This window comes from Bos indicus, chromosome 2, assembly GCF_029378745.1.
Source record: "Bos indicus isolate NIAB-ARS_2022 breed Sahiwal x Tharparkar chromosome 2, NIAB-ARS_B.indTharparkar_mat_pri_1.0, whole genome shotgun sequence".
Lineage (NCBI taxonomy): Eukaryota > Metazoa > Chordata > Mammalia > Artiodactyla > Bovidae > Bos > Bos indicus.
The window spans coordinates 61,318,495-61,342,049 of record NC_091761.1 but is presented as its reverse complement, the minus strand read 5'-3'; the positions used below and the strand labels follow the sequence as shown (position 1 = coordinate 61,342,049).

General features: G+C 41.6%; 1 long non-coding RNA gene across 4 annotated transcripts in view; it reads left to right on the top strand.

Moving 5' to 3' along the window:
• LOC139176414 (uncharacterized) overlaps window positions 1-23,555 on the top strand; it is a 544,804-nt gene that overhangs the window by 23,692 nt on the left and 497,557 nt on the right. For all 4 annotated transcript variants that reach the window (XR_011560878.1, XR_011560877.1, XR_011560876.1 and 1 more), the window contains exon 2: window positions 7,091-7,176. This is a non-coding gene — a long non-coding RNA (uncharacterized lncRNA). The remainder of the gene's footprint in view (window positions 1-7,090; window positions 7,177-23,555) is intronic.

Below are 23,555 nucleotides of genomic sequence, written 5' to 3'. Positions count from 1 at the left end.
TCTGTTACTCAAGTCTGTGAGTGACTTCAGGACTTTTGGCAAAATATTCAGTGTTGCAAAGTTGAATCAGTCTCCGGAAGATCCCTGCACACAAATGCTAAGTTTAGGGCCAGTGAACAAGGTGATTCCTAGAGGAAATAAACTCTCGCCTGAGAACAACAGCTGAAGTAAAATCCCATAAGCCAGGAAAACAGCCACACAATCACAGTAACAGGTGGTAGGTTTCAAAACAAATTTCAAGGTCTGACTCTTACAGCACCTGCTCTAGGACCACAGACAACAGCGTAACTCTGTCTGGGTCTGAGTTAAGTCATCTCTGCCATGCTAGGAGGAAGGTTATCTACCTTTATTAGTTGAGCTAAGTCATGGTAGGTTAGATGACCGCCTGTCTGTGGTAGTAACCCTTCTGTTCCCTGTCAGAAAGGCAAAAGGAACGAGAGAATTTGGGAACCAGAAGGGAACTTAGAGATTTACTAGTTAACCCCCTGGATAACTGAACAAAGTAAAGCCAAGACAGTTAAGTAGAAACTTGCTCAAGGTCACGTGACCTATGGAAGCAGCCCATCCTCCCTGCCCCCAGTTTTGATGTGAAAAATTTCAAACACATAGTAAAGTTAGAATGATTTTTACAGGGAATATCCATATACCCATTACCTAGATTCTACTGTTACCATTTTATTAATCTCTTTCATCATGTATCTTTTCATCTATCCATCTCCCTATCATCCTACCTTATTATTTGGATGGATTTTATTTTTTCGGCTGAGCCCTGCAGCATGTGAGATCTTAGTTCCCCCATCAGGGATTGAACCTGTACTCTTTGCATTGGGAGTGAGGAGTTTTAACCACTGGACCATCAGGGAAGTTTCTTGGATGTATTTTACTTAAAAAAAAAAATTATTTTATTATTTATTTTTGGTTGTGCTCAGTCTTCATTGAGGTGAGTGGGGGTTACTCTGCATTGTTGTGCAAGGGCTTCTCATTGTGGTGGCTTTTCTTATTACGGAGCACAGGCTCGAGACACACAGGATTCAGTAGTTGTGGCGCACTGGCTTAGCTGCCCCACAGCACGTGGAATCTTCTGGGACTAGGGAACAATTCTATGTCCCCTACATTGGTGGGCAGATTCTTATCCACTGCACTACCAGGGAAGTCCTTTGGATGCATTTTAAAGTGAACTGCAGACATCTACACTCTTCCCTTAAATCAGCATTATGCTTTGCCATTATTTATCTAATTATTATTTATCATTATTTGTCTAATTATTTGATACCCCAAATGTATACATTATGGAACCAGAAATAATTACCGAAAAATATCATTGGATGCAATAAATGTAGATTAGCATCAGTAAGCCAGAAAGGAAATTCAGTTTCCTAACTAACTCCAAGGACCTTGAGGACTCTTACTAAGAGGAAATTCAGAGAAGGCAGAAATACTGGTCAGTACACAGCACTTACACTGTTCCCTTCACCTGGAATCCCTGTCCTTCCCCTTCCTGTTGAAATCTTCCCCATTCCCCCAAGAATGATCTGAGATGTCTATAAGTAACACTACTATTAGATATATATTCCTGTTTTAGGAAAAAAGTTATTAAAATCTGAAATGCCACCTCCTTACCAATGCCTTTCCTGAACCCTGAGTTTTAATCTACTTTGAATGTTCACAGGTCTTCCTTTTCACTTTTTTCCTACCTCATTCTACCTGGTTACAGTTTAGCACATATTTGTTTATCACTGCTGTTGCCACTGCTACTGCAACCACTATCACCACTACTACTTTTTGTGGTTAACTCTCCTTTGTAAGGGACTGTATCTTAAGACTTATCTTTATATCTCCTGCATTTTCTTGCACAGAGTCATCAATGAATGTTAAGTGACTTCAAATTTCGAATCAACAAAATTATATTCAGGCAGCGTTGTGAAAGTCAGATCTTGAGCCACCTGAGGGGCTTGTTTAATGTGAAGATTTCTGAACCTCCCACCTTCAGAAATGCCAATTCAGTAGGTTCTGGGATCCAGGAAGCTACAACTTTAACAAGTGTCCCCTGAATGATTTCAATGTGGAATTGCACTTGGAGAAATCTGCTCACAAGTCTAGATCACCAACCTTACCTGATGTTGGGCCTTTAATCATTTTTTAAAACCAGTAACCCAAGTCTGCCTTGTCTCTCTGATGGGTCCCAGATAAAGGTATGGCAGAGGAGGTGTCTGTCAAGGTAGGGTGTGACAGTCAAGGCATCAGACCCCACCACATCATGTGCTGCCAGTCACAACTTTTGCTGTTGCCGCTCACTGTCAAATTTCCCTTTGTCACTTCCCCCAGGCACCACCAACCGTCACCACCCCTCAGGCCCCTCCTCCTCTGAGGCTGAGTCAGATCCATTGTGGAGCACTTGAGGAAGCATACAGGGAAGCATGCTGTGGAAGGCAGGCTGAGGTCGTTCTCAATCTGCATTCACAATCCCATGTCTGGGAGCAAAAGAACACTTGCTTCTGACCCTGGCTGCTTAAGGACCTCTGTAACCTGGTAGGCAAGTTGTGCCTGTGGTTTGAATTTCCTGCTGTCTTGATTTTACAACTGAGTAGAACCTAAAGTTGAGTAACACATCTCTTGCCCAAGCGCTGAGGGCCACCACACAGCATAGAACAACGGGACGGGAGGTGATTGAGATGTAATTGCTTCCCTCCTCTTGGTCAAGTGTTACTGTGTATGGGATGTCAACTGCAGTCATTGCCACTGTCAAACCTTACAGAATGTTTTCCATATATGCCAAAATTTACTTTCTTTCAGGTGCCAGAAGGCTAATACTAAGAAAAACTATCGACCAGAGAGTTGTTTCATAAAGCATAATCTGAAGCTTTGAGTTGAATAGTCTTGAAATCAATTTCCCTAAGACATCCATAACATTGTCATTTTTAGTTCAACATATTTCTCTATTGTGGCGGTTCCCAAACAGGAGTCAGATGGAGAGCTGAACCTCACTCACAGAGTTTTTGATTCTCTAGGTTTGGGGAGGAACTGGGAATTTGCCTTTCTAACAAGTTGTGGGATGATGCTGAAGCTGCTGGTCTGGATACCAGGCTTTAAGAAGCACTATATTTTGAGAGAAAGCAAAATGGTCGTATTTATTAGACTACTTGCTGATCTGCCTGCCTGTCTTGTATCACAACGACTTAGAGGAGTGACTCTCAGCTCTGCTGTCCATTAGAATTACCCACAAAACCTGTAAAACGTAGGATCTGGGTAGGATGCTCACACCCTACCTCTAACCAGATACCTCCACAGCTCTGGCATGGGGCCTGGGTCTTTTTGAAAAAGATCCTGAGGCGACCCTGACGGAAATCCAGGGTTGAGAACTACATGCATACAGCAAACTCTGGCCCTATTCTGTGGTCACATACGATTTTCACTTGACATATATTTATTGACCACCCAATATATGTCATAGAAAATGATAAAGTGTCTGTGAAATGGTCCCTGACCTCAAGCAGAGATAGATTACATACCCAAACATTTAAACAAAAAACTGGTGTGTGGTGAGTGCCAATTAGAAGAATAAACCATTACTGAAAACAGAAGGCTGGATGATCCAAGGTAAATCAATGCTTCACTGAAGCCTCACATTGTTTGTGATAAGTTATGTATGCCTTTGCCACACAGGAAACATATCCCTCTGGTGGGGGAAATTGCTCATTTATTGGTTCATTGAGGATGCTCCATCTGATTCACCATGGTAGGCGTGATTGAACCATGGAAATTATGGAACGTTAAATCAATAGCTAGTCAGCTGGCAACTATTCCTTTGCTAAGTATGCTATTAAGGTTCCCTTCCAGAAACCCTGTGCTTAACAGAGGTGAATATTTTTAGTGGAAAAATAAAACATACATTGTTTTGAATCTAATATTCCTGAAACATATACAAAAAAATCCAAATTTACTTGTGAATCAAAAGAAAAGTCCCTTAAAAATATGTTCGTATTTACATCCACTGGAATACAAAATAATTTAATGATTCAATGACAGCTGACCCATGAAGGGGAAGGTTTCTAGAAAGGAGAAAATATCCTCCTCAGGTGTTACATATTAAAGGCATTGTTTAATTCATTGTGGCTATTTAATTTGGTTATATCTTTCCTGAGATTGTGTGTGTGTGTGTGTGTGTGTGTGTGTAGGAGTTTTTCCAAGAATAAGAGATTCCAATGACAACAAAAGAAATTGTCTTCAAGAAAAGGAAATAAATACTTTTTAAGCTGTTACATTTCTTTCCATTCAAAAATACTGGAGGTGGATTTTAGGTGCTGTGGGAGAAACTGAATATGACAAAGTAACTTGCTCTCAAGGAAGCTTATAATCTAGTAGAAGGGCAAGATAAGTACCTATTTGAAGCAAAATATGATACATGCCTTTAGAGAAGAATAAATTTTAATGAAGCTTCGAAGAGCTGGAAGAAAAGGAGGTCAAGGTTCAAAGAGCCTAAGATCAGGAGTACAACTGGGGTTCTGGTGCAGTGCATTATTGGCCAATTTTCAAAGGCCAGCTGTTCCCAGGCTGATGAAGCCCAAGGATGAGGGTGGATTCAATCAATGGGAAAATCAGGGCGCCCTCCCTTATTTGCCTGGAGATGTAGCTTCGAGATCAATAGTTTTACAATTTTATTTTAGGAAGCAAAATGAAAATGAATCTGATTTATTTTTTTAGTTCATTTCTTACTAATAAAATCCAATTTAAAGGGTTTTGTATGTTGGCTCTATGGCCACTAATATTTGATAAAAATATTTAGCCTCATTAATATTTAAAGATGAAAAAATATGAAAATTAAATTACAATACCATAAGTGTTTTGGCTTATCAAATCGATAAAGATTTTAAACAGCTCTGAAGTGTTGGGGAGGATGGGAGGAGCAGGCCTCCTCCTTCTGCCTGTGAAGTACTTCCTGGTTCATCAGAGCTGGAGGACAGTCCATGTCCTACAGCTCATCAATATTCTAGGAATCTTTTCTAAGGAAACAGTAAGTGTGCTCAGTCTCTTAGTTGTGTCCAACTCTTTTGACACTATGGACTGTAGCCCATCAGGCTTTTCTGTCCATGGGATTTTCCAGGCAAGAATATTGGAGTGGGTAGCCATTCCCTTCTCCAGGGGATCTTCCTGACCCAGGGATTGAACCTGGGTCTCCTGCATTGACAGGCAGATTCTTTACCACTGAACCACCTGGGAACCCTAAGGAAACAATACAGATGTGTGCAAATACTCAAGTACCAAATATTCCTTAGTGCTTTATTATTGGGAAGAACCAGTAAAGAAATAAATGTTTTCCAATAGGGTAATATATATATAGTATTATACTAGGAAGGAAATAGTGGCGGTCCACTCACCTGGAAACCTAGAAACCATGGTCTGGAAAAAAATCTTCCTGAGTGTAAGTCAGTCTCCCTAAGGTCAACCCCTCTCCCTCATTTCCTCCTCTTAGATATTCTGTACACCGGCCAACAGGACCGCTTGTTCTTTGTGTCCTTAACTGACCCTGCACACTTTTTTGCCTCCTTGTTCTCGTTCATGCCTCTCACACTGTCTGAGGCCTTACCTTAATCTCTGAGGTCCATGTCTTGAAGACTCAGTTTTGTAAGCCTCCCTACATGATGTTACAATGATGTTCTCCTAAATCACTCACATGGAGTGTTTATTCCCTTCTCTGTCCTCTCATAGGAATTCGGTTATCTTCCTGTAGGTGGCCCTTCTTACCTCTGTCCTATATTATAATGATCTGAATATAAATTTTATTTTCCCTATTAAGATTTCAAACAGCTTGAGGACAGGGGCCAGTCGTGTTCAGAATTATATCCCCCATAGTTATAAAGCATGATGGGTATGGTTGTTCAACGAATGAGTGAAAGAAGAAGTGCACTTGGAGTTGAATTCTAAGGATCTCCACAGGCATAGGGTGAGCTTGACAAGTGCAAAAGATGCTCTTTGGTGCCTCCCTCTTGTGTGGCAGGGGGCTGATGTATTCCATCCGAGCCATGATGAGGAAAATAGTAAGACCAGGACTGAGAGGAGTTGTTTAGAGAGGAAACAGGATGATGAAGCAAACTGCAATCTCCCCCATCCTCATGCATCCTCCCCTCCATTTAGTGGAAAAGAGGGAATTAATGCAGACCTTTGCAAAGTCAAGTAAGCACCTCTGATCAGCTTTCAGTTCATTTACCATCCCAATAACATCTGCTTTAATCAGCAGGGCCTGAAGACAGCACATTTGTACCAAAATGAAGGAATGAGGATTATTCAGATAATTGAGAGGCAAAATAAAAATAAAATATTCTCCATGGGAGAAAAAGAAATTTGAAAGAGTTTTAGTGAATACACATTGATTTATGCATTTCTAGATTCAATAGACAGCATAAATGCCATTCATGTTGATGGTGAGAACACTATCAGTAAGGAAGTTAATAATCTGAGCAGCTGAACTACTGTTCAGAATAGTCAAGCTTAAGTCTTGCTAAGGCATTTTCTGACCCACCTAGTACAACCCCTGCCTACATGTTATATTGCACTTACCAATACACCTGCTGCGTTTTGTGGGCCTTCAGGAAATGCCTTTAACTTTCTGAAGAATGCAGCAAACTACAACACAAAACACCACTGCAGCCAGCTGACACTAAACTGTGAATTGTGGTTCCCCTTGTGACAGGGTTCGAGACTTGGGTGATTGGTATTTGCAGGTTATGCTATGGCCAAGTTTGCAAAAGAAATTCTTATATAAAAAATTCTTATGAATATGGAGAATCCATAGTATGGATTCTACTGTATATGTATGCATGAATCTATGCATCTGTATACGTATGTATTTATAATTTGTGTAGGGGGGAACCATTCCTTTTTTTAACTTGCCAGTGTAGCAAAAGTAAGCCTCACTGAATTATTTTTATCAGTAAACAACAACAAAAACTACTTTTCACCAAACAAAGGTTCACTCTCTCTGCCAAGTAGCAGTGATTTAAGACCTAACATGTGAGCCAATGGGAAATACTATATTTCCCGATTTGGGTAATGAATAACCTCTGAGGGCTTGAACTTTTCTCTGTTCCCACAGACAGCATCCACAGAGCGATGCTCTTGCCCTGAAAGGAAGGATTTGCCCCGGTTTGGAAGGAAGTGGAATAAATAGAACTGGAAGTGGTAAGGTCACCTTTAATATCATATGAACTGCCTCTTAACAAGCTTCACAATTGCTTTGTTTCTTCCTCCCGCAGTGCTATAAACAGGCAAAGTCAAAGAAACTCTCAGAGTATGCATAGTGTGCGGAGGAAGCTCCCAGAGCCTGAGGAAGGGGAGGGTGCAAGCTGCGTGGGGCCCATCCCACAAGCCAGGCTTGCAATTGTGTTACAGTGTGGTGGCCAAAAGGGAAAACCGCTTGTTTTTAAAGGAAGGGGTTATATTGTCCTAAATTCCTTTGTACGAAGTACAGAGCAAACAAGTTACAGTGGGAATATTTAATTGGAGTATGGGGAATGTATGGCAAATTTGCCTTTCACTTGGCATTTCCCTATGAACTTTAAGTATCACATGGTGCGTACATAAATACAAACATGTTATTCTAAAAATCCCTCTGCTGAGGACCCTGTTCAGTTGGCATTCCAAACACGGTGTCAGCTCTTTATTGGCATTCCACTTCACAGAGAGTTTTCTTTTCCAAGTTCCTTCAGGCACATGCATACCTCTCTTTCTGCTGTTTCCCAGAACTTCTCTTTGAATGTCTCCCTCTTGAGGGAGGGGAGAAAATCTAGGAGGTGTGGAAAAGGCACTAACAAGGTCAGGATGCCAGAGGGTTTCCAATTCTGGTTGGGTTCCAGACAGGATGGAATTTCAGTGAACTGGCTTTCAGTGAGTGCATACATGCTCAGTCATATTCGACTCTTTGCAACCCCATGGACTGTGGGCCACTAGGCTCTTCTGTCCATAGGACTCTCTAGGTAAGAAGACTGGATTGGGTTGCCATTTCCTTCTCCAGGGGATCTTCCTGACCCAGAGATCCAACCTGCGTCTCCTGCATTACTGGCAGGTGAATTCTTTACCATGGTACCACCTGGGAAGCCCTGCTTTCTGTAATTCTCAGATAGTCCAATATGTAAGTTGTCTTGAAAGACCAATTGTGTAAGCAGCACTGCTGTTATCAAAACAGAACAGAATGATTCAGTTTGGGCTTTGAGTCTAAGAAAGAGAGCCTCACATGGCTTAAATACAGGCTTAAATTGAGCTGGTACTTTGTAAATTAACTTACCCCTCTGTGTGGACTCTCCACACTTGGCAAAGTTGTCCAGGAAAACCACCTTCTTCATATTTTGAAAGTGCTGTAGAGCTATGAACTGTCATAACTTCAAAAAGTATGATTAAAAGGATATAAGAAAGATACAGTAAAAGTCTCAAGGGATAGAGACAGAAACCCAATAGGCAGTCTCTGCCTAATCTGAATTGTGGCTACCTCTTCACAATTCCAAGATAATTTGAGTTCTTGGCAGTGCAGATAATGGATCAGAGCTGGGATGTTGTGGAAACTGCTGGATGGAGCTAGAGCTGTTACATGGCCCAATATTTTGATCTGTAGATAGCACTTAATATCCAGAGATTCTGATCTCTGGTAGGTGTCTAAAATTAAGTGTCTGGGGAGCAGACAGTGAGGCACCAGTCTAGAAATTCTAACAGACGTGCTCTGCTAAAATGCTATGCTAGAATGGACCTGACCAGGCTAATCATCCTCTCTGGTGCCTCCTGCACTGTAATGGCTAGGAGACATTTTCTCCTTGCCAGTGGGAGTGGGGGTGGTGGGGGGAACTCTTTGTCCCTGACCACCTGGAACAGCATGGCTGATTTGCTTTGTCTAGCAAATAAGAATCCTTACAACATATTCAGCTGTGAGGTTGGTGCACACGTGTGCACACACACACACCCCTGCTCACATTCACTTCATACCTTCACCTTTTTCACCTTTTAAAAAATATGAAAGTGGTGAATCCAGATTGAAACTTGCCACACTTTTCAAAAGGACAACCCCTTTTCTCCCAGGATAGCAGAATCTCATCCAAATGTGTCAGCTGTGCAGTTGTGCTGTTATTTCTTTCCAGATGACAAATAGCAACACATTTTATGATGATGAAACCCAGTTTTCTTTTTTTCTTGTAGTTCTGTTTGTAACAGGAATCTGACACCATTTACTCTTTGGGCAGTAAGTCCCCCAGGTCTGAACTAGGAGATTGTGTGAGCCCTGCTCCCTGTTCATTAAGATTGCCCCCCTCTGAAACGGAATTAATGAGTTTTCAGTGGCCATTTGTAGCATTTGAGATCCATAGGCATCAGGGCTTGATGCATGGCCCTCATCTCTGTGGGCTTGTGTGCAATGATTCTCATCTGTCTTGGTTAGAAAGTGAATTAATCTTGATCTTGGCCCCTGGGGTGTGGTTCTCTGTCCTCTCACACATTTTCAACTCACTTCTTTATTAGAAGTACTTCTTGTTTCAGGTCCACGCTCCTCCAATTTCAATCACATATAGCCTTTCATCTTTAAATTGTATTGCTCTGATTTTAAACAAAATCTATATTTCTAGTATTATGTATCTAGAAAGTTCTCATTCGGAGTTATAATTTAATTATATGGATCATTAAAGCCTTGAAGGATGCTAAAGGGCAGAAAGAGATTAACAAATGAAAGTTGTTATTAGGAATTACAAATCACTTAGCGTTTCAACACCACTCGGATGTGGGCACTTTGTTGAAAGAGACCTTGTTTTGCACAGTGACAGTGCAGAAGACCAATGATAGAAACAAGCCTCCAGCCTGATTTCTATTGTTATAGCACACAAAGGAAATTATCAATTCTATTTTATACTACCAAGGTAATAGATTTAGAAATACTATTAGCAGAAAATGATGTATTAGAGCCACACCACCTCAGTCCAACCCCTCAATTGTATTTATTTTGTCCAGACTTTCTTTGGATGTTAATGAAATTGGTATTTCACAATGAAAGTAGAATTGCTGAATATTCTTGTTTATGCTTTTGGTGAGCTGAAGAGTTAAACCATGGTCACAGCACTTTGGGCTAGGAAGGTAATGAAAACTCCAGGCAGTTCAGGATTACTCTTATTGACAAGCATTAGTTAAATCTAGATTTAGGAAGAACTTATTGTAAGAAACTTAAAATTAGGAAGTTAAATTTAATACTTACCCAAGTGTTAAAAAACCATGCAATGCTGCAAAATGTTAATAATGAAACATTGTGTGACTACACTATTATTTCTACCAATTTTAGATTACTGAGTTTACATATTCAACTTTTGTGTCTTGAAAGTAATGCTTGTTTGAAATCAGAAAGAGAAAACATATTTCAGGTACACAGAAAGTAGACAAGGCTGGAAAATCACAGATAAGTGGTTAGTTATTCACATCAAGTTTAAAGCTCTCAGGGTCTCCTGGTAGGCCATGTAGAGCAAATGAAACAGAATGGTTTCTAATAAGAATATTTACCCCTGCTGCACTGCAGCTCCCCTATCCCCAAGCCACTGCCACTCAGTGTTTTCTCGCTTAATAGGCCCCCTTCATCTAGGCCACTGCAGGGAGGGGCTCTGAGCACTGAGGAGAGCATGCTCACCACTATCTGGCCTTCATACTGGCCATCAGTTCTATTTGATCTGGCTGCAAACTGATATGGCTGTATGTTACAAATAATGGGGATCATAGAGATTGTTAATGCTGAGTTGCAAGCCACTGGCTGTGTTTTCCAAGGAGTGACAAGTTCTATGATAACATATCCACAGGGAGGAAAGAATATAGACAGATGTAAGTGCAGTGCTCAGTGCTCTGTCACTCAGTCATGTCTGACTCTTTGTGGTCCAGTGGACTGTAGACCACCAGCAACTCTATCCGTGGAATTTTCCAGGCAAGAATACTGGAGTGGGTTGCCAATTGCTCCTCCAGGGGATCTTCCTGCCCCAGGGATCCAACCCGCATCTCATGCATCTCCTGTATTGGTAGGTGGACTCTTTTACCATTAGTGCCACCTGGGAAGTGGCAGATAGATGGAAGGACACACAGAAAAACAGTCAGCTTGTACTGTTGATTTTGTACTATCTAGGCATGTAAGAAGGGGAGAAAGAAGATAAATTGTGGTGATGGGAAAACCTACAGACAGGGAGAAGTAGAGAAGGAAAAGAATTTAGGAGGGGCCAGTAACAAAAGAGGAGTAGAGGGAATCCCAACCAAACACCACACAGTAAGTGGAATCACTGTGGGAAGAGATTTTTCTTTGAATAAAACACTGAGGCATCTTCTAAGTATAAAAGAAATAAGAAAAGAAACAAACAAAAACATACTGAGAGATGCAGTTATCCAAAAACAGAGGTAGAAGGTGGAGGCAGATTGTGCAAAGTAACTTTTGATGTAGTAGAAGGTTTATTTTATTTCTTATGGTTTATCCCTTAGAAAAAAGGTACCTACTTAATCAGTTCAGTAGCCAAGGAGCTAATTATACATAGCTGCCCCAGAGAAGACTTGAATTAAAGGGCATTTTCCTTTTTAGAACTTAACTGGTCTAATCACGTTATTTAAAGATTGCTTCAGAGTGCATGAATTCCCCTAAATTCCAAATTCTGTTAAACTACTTCGAGGAACTGAGAGTTTTATTTTTATGTAATCTGCACACCGGAGTAATTTGTGGAGCCCTGGAAGGGAAATGCGAGTTCTGATGGTATCTCAGCTTGAAACACATGAAGCGGAACCTGAGGTCACATTCAGAACCTGTCAGGAATTAGAGGAAGTGATTCCACTTGAAAGACCCTAATGTCAAGACTGGAGGAGGTAGGTCCCTTTCCAGAGTGGGGAGAAAGGGAGAATAAAGGTAGGGAGATGACCAAGAGGGGAAACAGTTACAAGCATTGTGTCTGGGAAAGTGATTATCTTGTTGTGTCCTAAGTTCTGAGTCTGGACATCACTGATACCTTGTTCAGTCTTCCTCTGAATCTATTAAACTGTTGAAGCCACTGCTCAATTCCTGCACCGAGCTCACAGTATAGGATTAATATGTGTTTTTATTGAACTGGGATCTCTGTGACTACCAAGGCTGAAAAGAGCAAGCTGAGGGAAGATGAGATTGACTTCAGGCTGACTCCAACCCCCGAGGAACACTGGGCTGCATCCATAGCGTAGACCTGCCTAGGAAATTCTTCATTGGCAGCAAGTGCTTGCTTTTGGTTATTTGTTTGAAGAGCACAGGCTGATTTCAGAACTAGTTGTCCCTCTCTGCTTCCTTAGATTCTGTGCATACCTCTCCGATCATTTCTCATGGCTTATTAGTATCAACATGCCTGATTAAGAGTATGGCTTCTGGAGATAGATCACCTGTGTTTACATACAGGTCCATTCTGTACTAGATGTGTGACCTTGCGAAAGTAACTTAACTTCTCTGAGCCTCAGTTTTCACATCTGCAGAATGGAGGTAATAATATCTAACTCCTAAAATTATTGGAGATCAATAAATTAGTAGTATAACATTCTTAGAATACTGACTAAAATGTTAGCTATTAATGTGGGTAATAAATCTATTTTTTCTACTAGACTATAAGGTCTTCAAAGGCAGGGCAAATGTGTATGTCTAATCCCTAGCATAATAGAATATTCAACATTTATTGAATGCTATAAGGTAGCTTACGTAGGTTTGGTTTTAGAGATATGATCCATATTTACTATTCATGTACTTAGTCACTCAACAAATGTTCCTTGAGCTTCTACTAGATGCCAGGGATCTTGCTAAGTGTTGGATGAACCAGAGGGAGAAGGTCTCTGCCCTTGGAGAGTTTACTGGTGGAAATTGTTATAAAAAAATAAACGCAAAAATAAAATTTTGATTAAAATTTGTCTTAAGTGCTTTGAAGGAAAAGACTAGAGTGCTATGAAAGAGAAGAACTTTTTGTTATCTTCAGGTCCTTGATCGGTACTACAATGGGGAAAATAACAGAGGATGGAAGAATATGTGTATATTGTGTTAATAAATATGCGTGATCAAGGTAGAGACATCTGTGTAACTGATCTTTTGCTGGTTCTTCATTTGCTTTGGCTTAATCAACACATAATGCTCTCTGATGTCCATGGCTGGTTAGCTCATTTGGTTAGCTAATGAGGTCAAGGTCAGAGGCCAGCATGGGTCAGTGAGCTTTTCTCCTTTCTGTGGCCAGATTGCACTGTTAACCTTAGTCATCTTTCAAAAGTGTGTATTTGGTCACAGGAAGGCTGTGTAGATAGAGGAGCCCTAAAACCACCCCAAATGCAAGCCTCACTGATAGTAGGTCTCTTGGCATTTTTTAAATACTGCTGATAGCATTCTGTATTTTATTGTTCTCTGTCTCTAGGGAGGGTCTAGTCCCATTTTTGACAGATGTAACCAATAATTTTTACAAGTTTTTCCCCAGAAAATAAAACTTCATTTCAAAACAAGCAAACAATTGTTAAACATTACTTCTACTGGATGGGTTGCTGTAGACTAGAGTAGTCTTCCCCAGTGGTCATAGAAATCACCTGGGCTATTGCTAAAAGGCAGATTGTGGTGCAGTGGATCTGGGTGGGGCTTGAAATTCTACATTTTCACCACACTTAGGTGAGGCTGTTGGTGCTGATCCATGGACCACACTGTAGAGCATGGGGCTAAACAGTCATGAACCAAAGCCACTCCAGCGTTCTTGCCTGGAGAATCCCAGGGACGGGGGAGCCTGCTGGGCTGCCGTCTCTGGGGGTCGCACAGAGTCGGACATGACTGAAGCGACTTAGCAGCAGCAGATTTGAAAATTATAGCAGGTACTAAACACAATGAGTTTGACCACTGGAACAATCTGTTGCAAGTGTTTACTGTTGAAGGCACTTCACTGTTTATAGATAAGTTCTCCCCAAACAATGTTTCCTTTCAGCTCTTTTTCCCCCCAAGTGTGTTCTAATTTCCTGGGAGGATAAATATAAGAAAGAATTAAAAATTCTTTCATTTTAGACAATATATTTATATAAATATGTAAAGCTCAAAGGGCTGGAGCTGGGACTAATTCCATGTTACGCAACATAAAATGCCTTTGAAACACACAAAAAGCCTTTTAGCGGCGGCTTTAGTTCCATCTTCAACTTACTCCGCCGTATGTGACAAGTGTAGTAAAAATCTTTTGTGCCTTCTGTATTTATTTTTGGTAATAAAAGGAGACAGCTCCTTTTTCCCACTGCCCAGAAGAGGCCTATCCCCCTGCTGACATGTCTGCGGAACTCCCATTGATACTAAGCAGATTATGAACACAGGGCTGCAAGAGAAACTGCTTCTCTGAGGAAGCACTTTCCATGGGTGTGAAATCATGGAAATCAAAACTGATGGGAAAGCCCTTCCACACTTAGAGAATTGCCAGGATTCTTATGAGAAAAGAGTCTAGAAATGTCATCCTTTACTATTTTGTAAGATGCATTTCTGTTACTTTGGAGAAAATGATCAAGCTCTGCTCAGTGCCAAATGCTTTACTTTTCTTCACATGCTTTGGATGGATATACACTTGTAAAATTTGAATGTTCATCCCTTCGATTATTTAATTCAGCCTCCATGTTTAACAGGCAAGGAGACCAAGTACAGAGGAACTAAATAACCTGTTTAAGGGGTTACATCCAAGCTAGAGACAGAGTCCAAGTCTCCCGGTCCTTTCCGTTGCTCCTCCACACCTTGGTGCCTTTGGATGGTCCCAAGGGCGGAAACTCAGAAGCACGCTGATTTGAAGAAAAGCTTAGGATTTGCACATACCCTGGTTTCTCAATTTATTTCAGGAGTCAGTCAATCAATAAATATTCAGTTAGCTTCTACTAGGTGCCCAGGACTACTTTACATGATGTAAAGTAATTTAATATTTATTTATTAGCTCAGATTTTCTGTCAGTAAACTACTCAGAGGCAAATTTGACATTGGGAGTTGCTGAGTTAACTCTTGGATACCACTTGAGAGCTGTTTATTATAACAAACTTCTGCAAATTTGAAACCTCCATCACTTTTGACTCCTTGGTCTCATATCCCCCACATAAATCAGTGGCTAAGATTCTTTCCCAAGTGCCTCTTACATCACTTCTTTTCTTTCTTCCTCCGCTTGTCTTAAAGGCCCTGTTACACAACTGCCACCTCTAACCTGTGGTTGAACCTTGGGGCCCCTTCTTGCAGAGAGCCTCCATACCCCTGACATCTCTCTTCTCTTTTTCTTCAAAACATGATTATCTTTTATCTGCTCTCCTGAATTTGCTAGGTAACTGAAGATAGTTTACTCCAACACCCTGGTTTCCTTTTTACAGTCTTTGACCTAGATTCTTCCAAACTTCTCCTACCCAGTGCCCTTGATTGCAGCGTTTTCTTCCTCTTATTTATCCTGCACAGACCTACTAAATCCAGGTTTCTAAAGTGTGGTCATCTGTATTCATGGCCATCTTGCCTGGAACTGTACCTGAAACCCTGCAGGCAATTAATAAGGACTTCACTCTTCTTTTTCTAGAGGAGGAAGTCTCTCATATTTCTTTATATTTCCATATATGTAAAATGGGGAGAATAATAGTACTGATAACTTCACAGGACTGCTTTAAAAATGTAGCTATTATTATTACCAAGAAAAATTCCAAGCTGTGAATAGTTAATTTTATTGTCTTCTATCAATTGGTATCATTTGGTTTAGTCACTAAGTCATGTCTGACTCTTGTGACGCCATGGACTGTAGCCTGCCAGGCTCCTCTGCCCATAGTATTCCCAAGAATACTGGAGTGGGTTGCCATTTCCTTCTCCATCTCATCATTTAGTGTATGCTAGTTTGGCAACCCACTCCAGTGTTCTTGCCTGGAGAATCCCAGGGACGGGGGAGCCTGGTGGGCTGCCGTCTATGGGGTCGAACAGAGTTGGACACGACTGAAGCGACTTAGCAGCAGTAGCAGCAGCAGCAGCAGTTTCATTTAAAAAAAAAAAACTAAATAATAAATACCTCGAAGAAAAGACAATGTTTTACCTTTTGGAACTCTACTCACCCCTCACTCAGTTGCTTGGCATGGATTTGTGATCCTTGTGGTGAACAGCAGTACTGTTCAGTGGGTTCATACCCACGCAATTTACTGGCCAGGGTCCATGCTCACTACTAGGGCATCTGTTCTGTGTCAGTGCTCGTGACACATCAGTTGACAAATAGTTTCATATCATCCCTGCTTGATTAATTTATGGTAGCTGGAGTTTGACATTAGCCAACTGAAAGCTAAAATATACTAAAGACATACAGGCTTTTGCTCTCTCTCTCCTACTCCCATAATAAGAATTCCTCATTAAAAGTAAGTTTTAACTGTATACGTTGAATTCCTCTTGTGACCCATTTTGTTTCATTGTGCCTGGATCTTAGCAGCATCTTATCACAATAAACTGTGGAAAATTCTGAAAGAGATGGGAATACCAGACCACCTGACCTGCCTCTTGAGAAACCTGTATGCTGGTCAGGAAGCAACAGTTAGAACTGGACATGAAACAACAGACTGGTTCCAAATAGGAAAAGGAGTACGTCAAGGCTGTATATTGTCACTGTGTTTATTTAGCTTATATGCAGAATACATCATGAGAAACACTGGGCTGGAGGAAGCACAAGCTGGAATCAAGATTGCTGGGAGAAATATCAATAACCTCAGATATGCAGATGACACCACCCTTATGGCAGAAAGTGAAGAACTACTAAAGGGTCTCTTGATGAAAGTGAAAGAGGAGAGTGAAAAAGTTGGCTTAAAGCTCAACATTCAGAAAACTAAGATCATGGCATCCAGTCCCATCACTTCATGGGAAATAGATGGGGAAACAGTGGCTGACTTTATTTTTCTGGGCTCCAAAATCACTGCAGATGGTGATTGCAGCCATAAAATTAAAAGACGCTTACTCCTTGGAAGGAAAGTTATACCAACCTAAACAGCATATTAAAAAGCAGAGACATTACTTTGTCAACAAAGGTCTGTCTAATCAAGGCTATGGTTTTTCCAGTAGTCCTGTATGGATGTGAGAGTTGGACTATAAAGAAAGCTGAGAGCCGAAGAATTGATGCTTTTGAACTGTGGTGTTGAAGAAGACTCTTGAGAGTCCCTTGGACTGCAAGGAGATCCAACCAGTCCATCCTAAAGGAGATCAGTCCTGGGTGTTCATTGGAAGGACTGATGTTGAAGCTGAAACTCCAATACTTTGGCCACCTGATGCGAAGAACTGACTCATTGGAAAAGACCCTGATGCTGGGAAAGATTGAAGGCAGGAGGAGAAGGGGACGACAGAGGATGAGATGGTTGGATGGCATCAATGACTCAACGGGAATGGGTTTGGGTGGACTCCAGGAGTTGGTGATAGACAGGGAGGCCTGGCGTGCTGCGGTTCATGGGGTCGCAAAGAGTCAGACACGACTGAGTGACTGAACTGAATGAACTGATGGGGAAGGGAGCATTACTAATGAGAGACACACAAAGATGGCAGGAGGCTGCAGGTACACCTGCATTCCCACTGGCCAGTAGCCAGTGTGCTGAGACCTTAGGCAAGTGCCTGCCTCCATCCCTGGCCTGTGAAGGCTTTGTGGGTGGAGCCCACACTTGGGAACCTCCACTGAACAAGCATTTCACATAACAGTATAAAAAAAGCCAGAAAAGTTAGTGTTACCTTCATGAACTTCTCCCTCAGCAAGTAAGAACTGGTATCAAATATCTAATGGGATGCACTTTGTCCACGTTTAAGAAAAATAGATTCGTCTCAGAATGTTTTTCCTTTGGAGGAGACCGCTTTCTGCTTTTACATGCAGTTGCTCCTAAGTGTGACTTAACATTTCTCTTCTCGGTTCACCAGCGAATTTCCCCAAATCTGAACACGGTGCTGAACAATGGACTGGGAACAGAGGTGGTGAATAAAAGGTAACTCTTCAGACTGGTGGGCAGAGGAGCGTTGACAAATCCCAAGGGCTCAGCGATGACTTCAGCCTCTGAAGTTTGAGGAGTTTGGCAGACACCAGAGAAAAGCTCCCTTCATCTCTTAAGTTGTTTGAGTGCCCTGGCAACTGCAGCCTCAAAAACTTGAGAGTGAGGTATGGGGGATAGGGGGATGGTTGAGAAAGAGATAAGAAAAGATGACCACATAGGCCTGGGATTTTTATATGCGACGCCTAAGTTTGAGAAAGAAGGAAGCAAGTGGCGAGGAATGCCCAAGACCGCCACTGGAGTGATCTCATACCAGTCAAAAGGCAAACGAGAAGCCTGGCTGCCAGCTGAAAGGAACAAAGGCGGTTAGTGGGCGGACATAGCGAAAGGAAAGAGGGAGGGAGACACCTCGCCCACACTCGGGAAAGCGCTTCAGCTTGTGAGTGACAGGCTTGGGGTTCTGGCATTGGGAGGGCACGCATCCCAGCCCACAAAGGCTGGGGTTCAAAGAATGGCCTGGCGCGTAATTTAATGCAGGGCCCGGGACTACACTGGAGTTGTAGTCTTTTGTGTGAGCTACAACAATGGAGAGGGAGAAATCAGGCCACAGTCTCGCGGTGCAGACGGGCTGGTGCGGATGTGTCTCGGCCCTGGCGGCAACGTGCGCTGCCTTTCTGGCCGTTGCCCAGCAACCGGACGCCGCCCGCCTGTGCCTGCGGAGCCCATTGAAAGCCGCCGGGTGAAAGGGAGAGCGGTGCTGTTCACAGGCCAGGCTGGTGGAAGAGGAAACAAAGGACAGGGATTACATGGGACCACGGGAAGGCCTCACACTGTACGAGGGTGGACGTTGGGAGCCTCCTTATGAAGGGCCCGAGTTGGTACCCTGCCTTGGCCCAGCACATGGACTGCTTGAATAAATATAGCTCTTCCTCCATCTTCAAGTTCACAGAGTTCCTAGCCCAGATGTTGCATTAAATTGGCTGCCTATTGTGTAAAACATGTAAACAATCCCAAACAAACAACAAAAACAAACCCCGTTCAAGTGGCCAGCTGAAATCCATTTGTTAGGCCGGAATATTTTCCAAAGTTGGATCCAGCACCTGGTGGGTGAATAGATACATGCATAACACCTGGTGGGTGAATATATTCACCATACAAAAGTGTAGCACACACGGCTACACTGCAATGCAATGTGGTATCCTGGATTGGATCCTGAAGCATTAGTGGAAAACCTAGTCATTAAAAGTGTGTGGTTTATTTAGTAGTATTGCACCATTGTAAATTTCTTAGATTTGACCAGGAGTCAGCAAACTTTTCTGTAAAAGATCAGAAAGTAAAACTCTGGGCTTTGAGGGTTCTGTGGTCTCTTGTTGGCAACCACTCAACCCAGCCATAATGGTGATAAAGGGCTATAGACAGTTGTACAAAAATGGGTGTGGCTGTCTTCCAGAAGATTTTATTTATGGGTACTGAATTTTGAGTTTCATCTACTATTCATGTGTCATGAAATATTCTTCTTCTTTTGATTTTTTCAACCCCTTAAAAATATAAAGACTCTTCTTTGCGTGCAAGCCCTACAAAAACAAGCAACAGGATGGATTTGGCCAGTAGACTGCTATAGTTTGTCATCCTCTAGTTTAGACAAATGGACCACAGTCATAAAGCATGTTAACATTAGAAAAAAATTGATTAAGGGTATATGAGAACTCTCTGGGCTTTCTTTGTAATTTTTTATGTAAACCTAAAATTCCAAAATAAAAAGTTTTTTAAAATATATTTAAATGGCAAGCTTTTTAGACAGAATGTTTGGAAAGGGATTTGTTATGGGGAGAGGGTAAATGAGTTGGGGGTGTGTGTAGAAGCCATAAAGAAGTATTTTTTTTAAGTTACATTGACATATGGTACATGCTCAGTCATATCTGATTCTTTGTGACCCTTTGAACTATAGCCTGCCAGGCTCCTCTGTCCATGGGATTTTTCAGGCAAGAATATTGGAGTGGATTGCCATTTCCTCCTCCAAGGGATGTTCCTGACCCAGGGATCAAACACATATCTCCTGAGTCTCCTGAATGGCAAGCAGATTCTTCATTGCAGATTTCCTAAAATGAAACTCCTGCTATACCACCACATTGGCAATCAGGCCATTAACGTCACATAGCTTGAAAACAAAAGAGCATTCCAATAATGGAGAACTCTTTGACCCTAAGAGTTGGGTGAAGAATATTTCAGCTCCCACTGAATCAGAATGGGAAGACACTAGGACAAACAATCAACTCCATTTTTCTCTAATGGAAAATTTGAAAATTCCTGGAAAGCTCATTTTTAACTGCACACCCACCCACCCACCCACACACACACACACACTTTTAAAGTATGGCTAACATCCAGGTTCTCTATTCCTGTCCTGATTTTACTTGTTGTTTGAATACAGAGTATTATTTATCTTTGTCTAAAAGTGGTGTAATATTATGAAACCCTTTCCGTATCTTTGTTCAAATTGAGATTTAAAACTTTCTATCTCATGTTGGGCACTACTGATTAAGAATGGATGATCAGAAAGTACAGGAGGGCATTTAGCATAAAGCACACCTTCTTCCCGATGCAATGCTAGAAGGATGTGGGATGCAGGATAAAGATGATATAAAAGTCCACAGGTAGCTGATTGGTGTAATACCAGGCATGGTGGGCTCAGTAATGGGAGTTGATTCTGAAAGTGAAGAAGCTGCTGCTGCTAAGTCGCTTCAGTTGTGTCCGACTCTGTGCGACCCCATAGACGGCAGCCCACCAGGCTCCGCCATCCCTGGGATTCTCCAGGCAAGAACACTGGAGTGGGTTGCTGTTTCCTTCTCCAGTGCATGAAAGTGAAAAGTGAAAGTGAAGTTGCTCAGTCGTGTCTGACTCTTAGTGACCCCATGGACTGCAGCCTACCAGGCTCCTCCATCCATGGGATTTTCCAGGCAAGAGTACTGGAGTGGGGTGCCACTGTCTTCTCTGAAGTGAAGAAGAGACTTTCAGTAATGTTTCTTGGCAAAATATGAGGTAGTTAGAAATTTGACTTCAGAGATTTTCCATCACTCTTATCATCTAATTTTTCTTCCTGGCCTCATACTCACAACTACTCTACATAAAGAATTTGTTTCATGTTTTTTTTTCAACCAGAGATATTTCAGGACTCATTTATTCAACAGCTTTTTGAAACATGGACTTTCCCTGTGCCATGGATTGATCCTGGATTGGAGCTGGGAATATGAAGAGTAATTAAAGATGGCTTTTAGTCTCAGTTTTCAAGGAGCTCTGGGTGGAGACAAGACTGAGTTCTCCAGTGTTGTTGGTGGATAACCAGCATCAGGATCACTGGGCCTACCCCCACACCTACTGATTCAAAACTCTCTGCACAGGGCAAGAAAATTTGTATTTTTAGCAAATTCCTCAAGTGAATATTTTGAATACTAAACATCTGATATCCACTGGAAATGTGAATAGATGTGAAAATGTCATAAAGAATAATGCTGATATTAATTGGCTATTATAGAAGCACAGAAAAAGAAGAGAGAGGGTCATAGGGAGGTTCCCTAAAACTGACACCTGAGTCTAATCTTAAAGAAAGGGAAGACAAAAGTGAGGATAATGGTGAGGAAGAGTATGATAAAAGGAAAGAGGCCAGGAAACACTGTCCTGAAGTGTGAAAAATCACACTTCCTTACATAACTGGAGTTTAATTAGCAAGGAGGATGGATGACTGATGGTGGGCTTTGTGATAGGCACTGGAAAACCTATTTTGAGAAAGGGATCCACCTTTATGTCACTCTGCCTAAATATAAGTTCAAATCTATTCCCCTCATAAGGGTATACGATTTTTGATGAAGTCTTGGCTTCCCCCTCCTTGCATTATATTCTCTGCAACACTGGCACATAGAATGAAAATGTGTTCTATGTTAAAGGCCGACAACAAGGAAGAACTTATTGGTTATTTACACCACTCTTCTTGCAGCCTCAAACTTTCCTGGAAATAGTTATCTTCCTTTTGATTAGAATAGGGCTATGAGGTCTGCAAGCAAGAGAGGACATGGGTTATCCTTTAATGCTTTTAACGTAAGGCAGGCAAATACCTCTATTTGGCAGCATGATTATGAAGTAGTTATGGGAAAAGAATGTGCTCTCCCTTGGCCCCACAACCTCTAGTTCTAGTTTGGCCTATCATTGCATCTGCATCAGCATTTCTTTCTTCTTCCAATGTTTCTTTTTCTGAACTTTAGCAGGTGGCCTTGGCATGGCAAGACTTTGATTCTTCTGCAAATGAGGTGATTGGGTGGTCAGCCTTATCTTTTTTTCCACAGTTTCATGTTTCCTTCCAGGTTGATCTGGTTTCTTTGACTACCCTATTTTAGGAATGAGGCATTTTGCTTGGTCAAGTGCATGAATTAATGTAGCCAGGGCAGCTAACCTTGACAAAAAAAAGTACACAACACACAAACCTCCCAGCAGCTGCAGAGACCATTATCTATGTTGTTTTTCTTCACCAGCTAGAGAACCTCAATTCATCAAAACATTTGAAGACACTTGAAAAGTTAGGATGCACTATTTGGCTGCTGGAAGAGAGAAACATTTGTTTTGTGCTAAAAGTGACCTTTGGTGTCTTTCATTTAGAAGCCATAGATTTTGGTGAAAGCAGAATGGTAAGCAGTTACACAAAGGTAGAAAAGAGGATTTTGAAGGATGTAGAAATAAGGGAGCAAATACCCACATACATACCTTACATACCCACATCCATGCACATCTCCACAAAGCAATTGTGAGAAAAAGAAACTCTAGTTCAGAGTATCTCAACCTAGGTACTATTGACATTTGGGGCACAATAATTCTTTGCTGTTGAAGGGCTGATGTGTGCCTTGTTTAGCAACATCTTAGGTCTCTACCCACTCAATGACAATAGCAACACCCACCCCCACCCCACATGTTGTGACCATCAAAAATGTTTCTAGACATTGCCAAAAGTCCCCTAAGAGGCAAAACCACCCCCTGTTGAGAACCACTGCTGTAGTAGAATCACTTAATCACTTTAATACATCTAGCACTATCCCAAGTGTTTGTGGTAGTGATGGGAGGGCAGGATGATCTAATGCCTGCATATTTGTGGTTGGCAGTTTTCATAGGCAGATCATGCTTAAGTGGACATGGAGCATAACTTCACCTCAAGAATGTGACAGTCACAGCTGTGAGTTGCAGGACAGTTGAAAGAAGCAAATCCTTTCGGATAGGATATCCTGTGAGCATAATATGTGACATTCATCAGTTTTCAGAAGTAGCTTAAAATTTTTTTTTCTTCTTAGGCTTTGTGCTGTTGCTGTCCTCAAGCATATAATTTCAATTCTTCACAGTTCATAGGAGTTGCAGGAAAAACATTTTTTCTCCCTTCATGTAGTCTGTGAGTCTCCTTGACAATATACTGGTATCCATAAAAAAGAGAAATTCACCTGAACTTCTCACTTGTGATATTTGATTTCACCCAGAGTTGGAGAATGTTCCACACCCACCCAGGTCCATTAATCTTAGGGTGAAAATTAAGCTATAGACTGGCACATCCTTCAGGAAATTCCCATGGT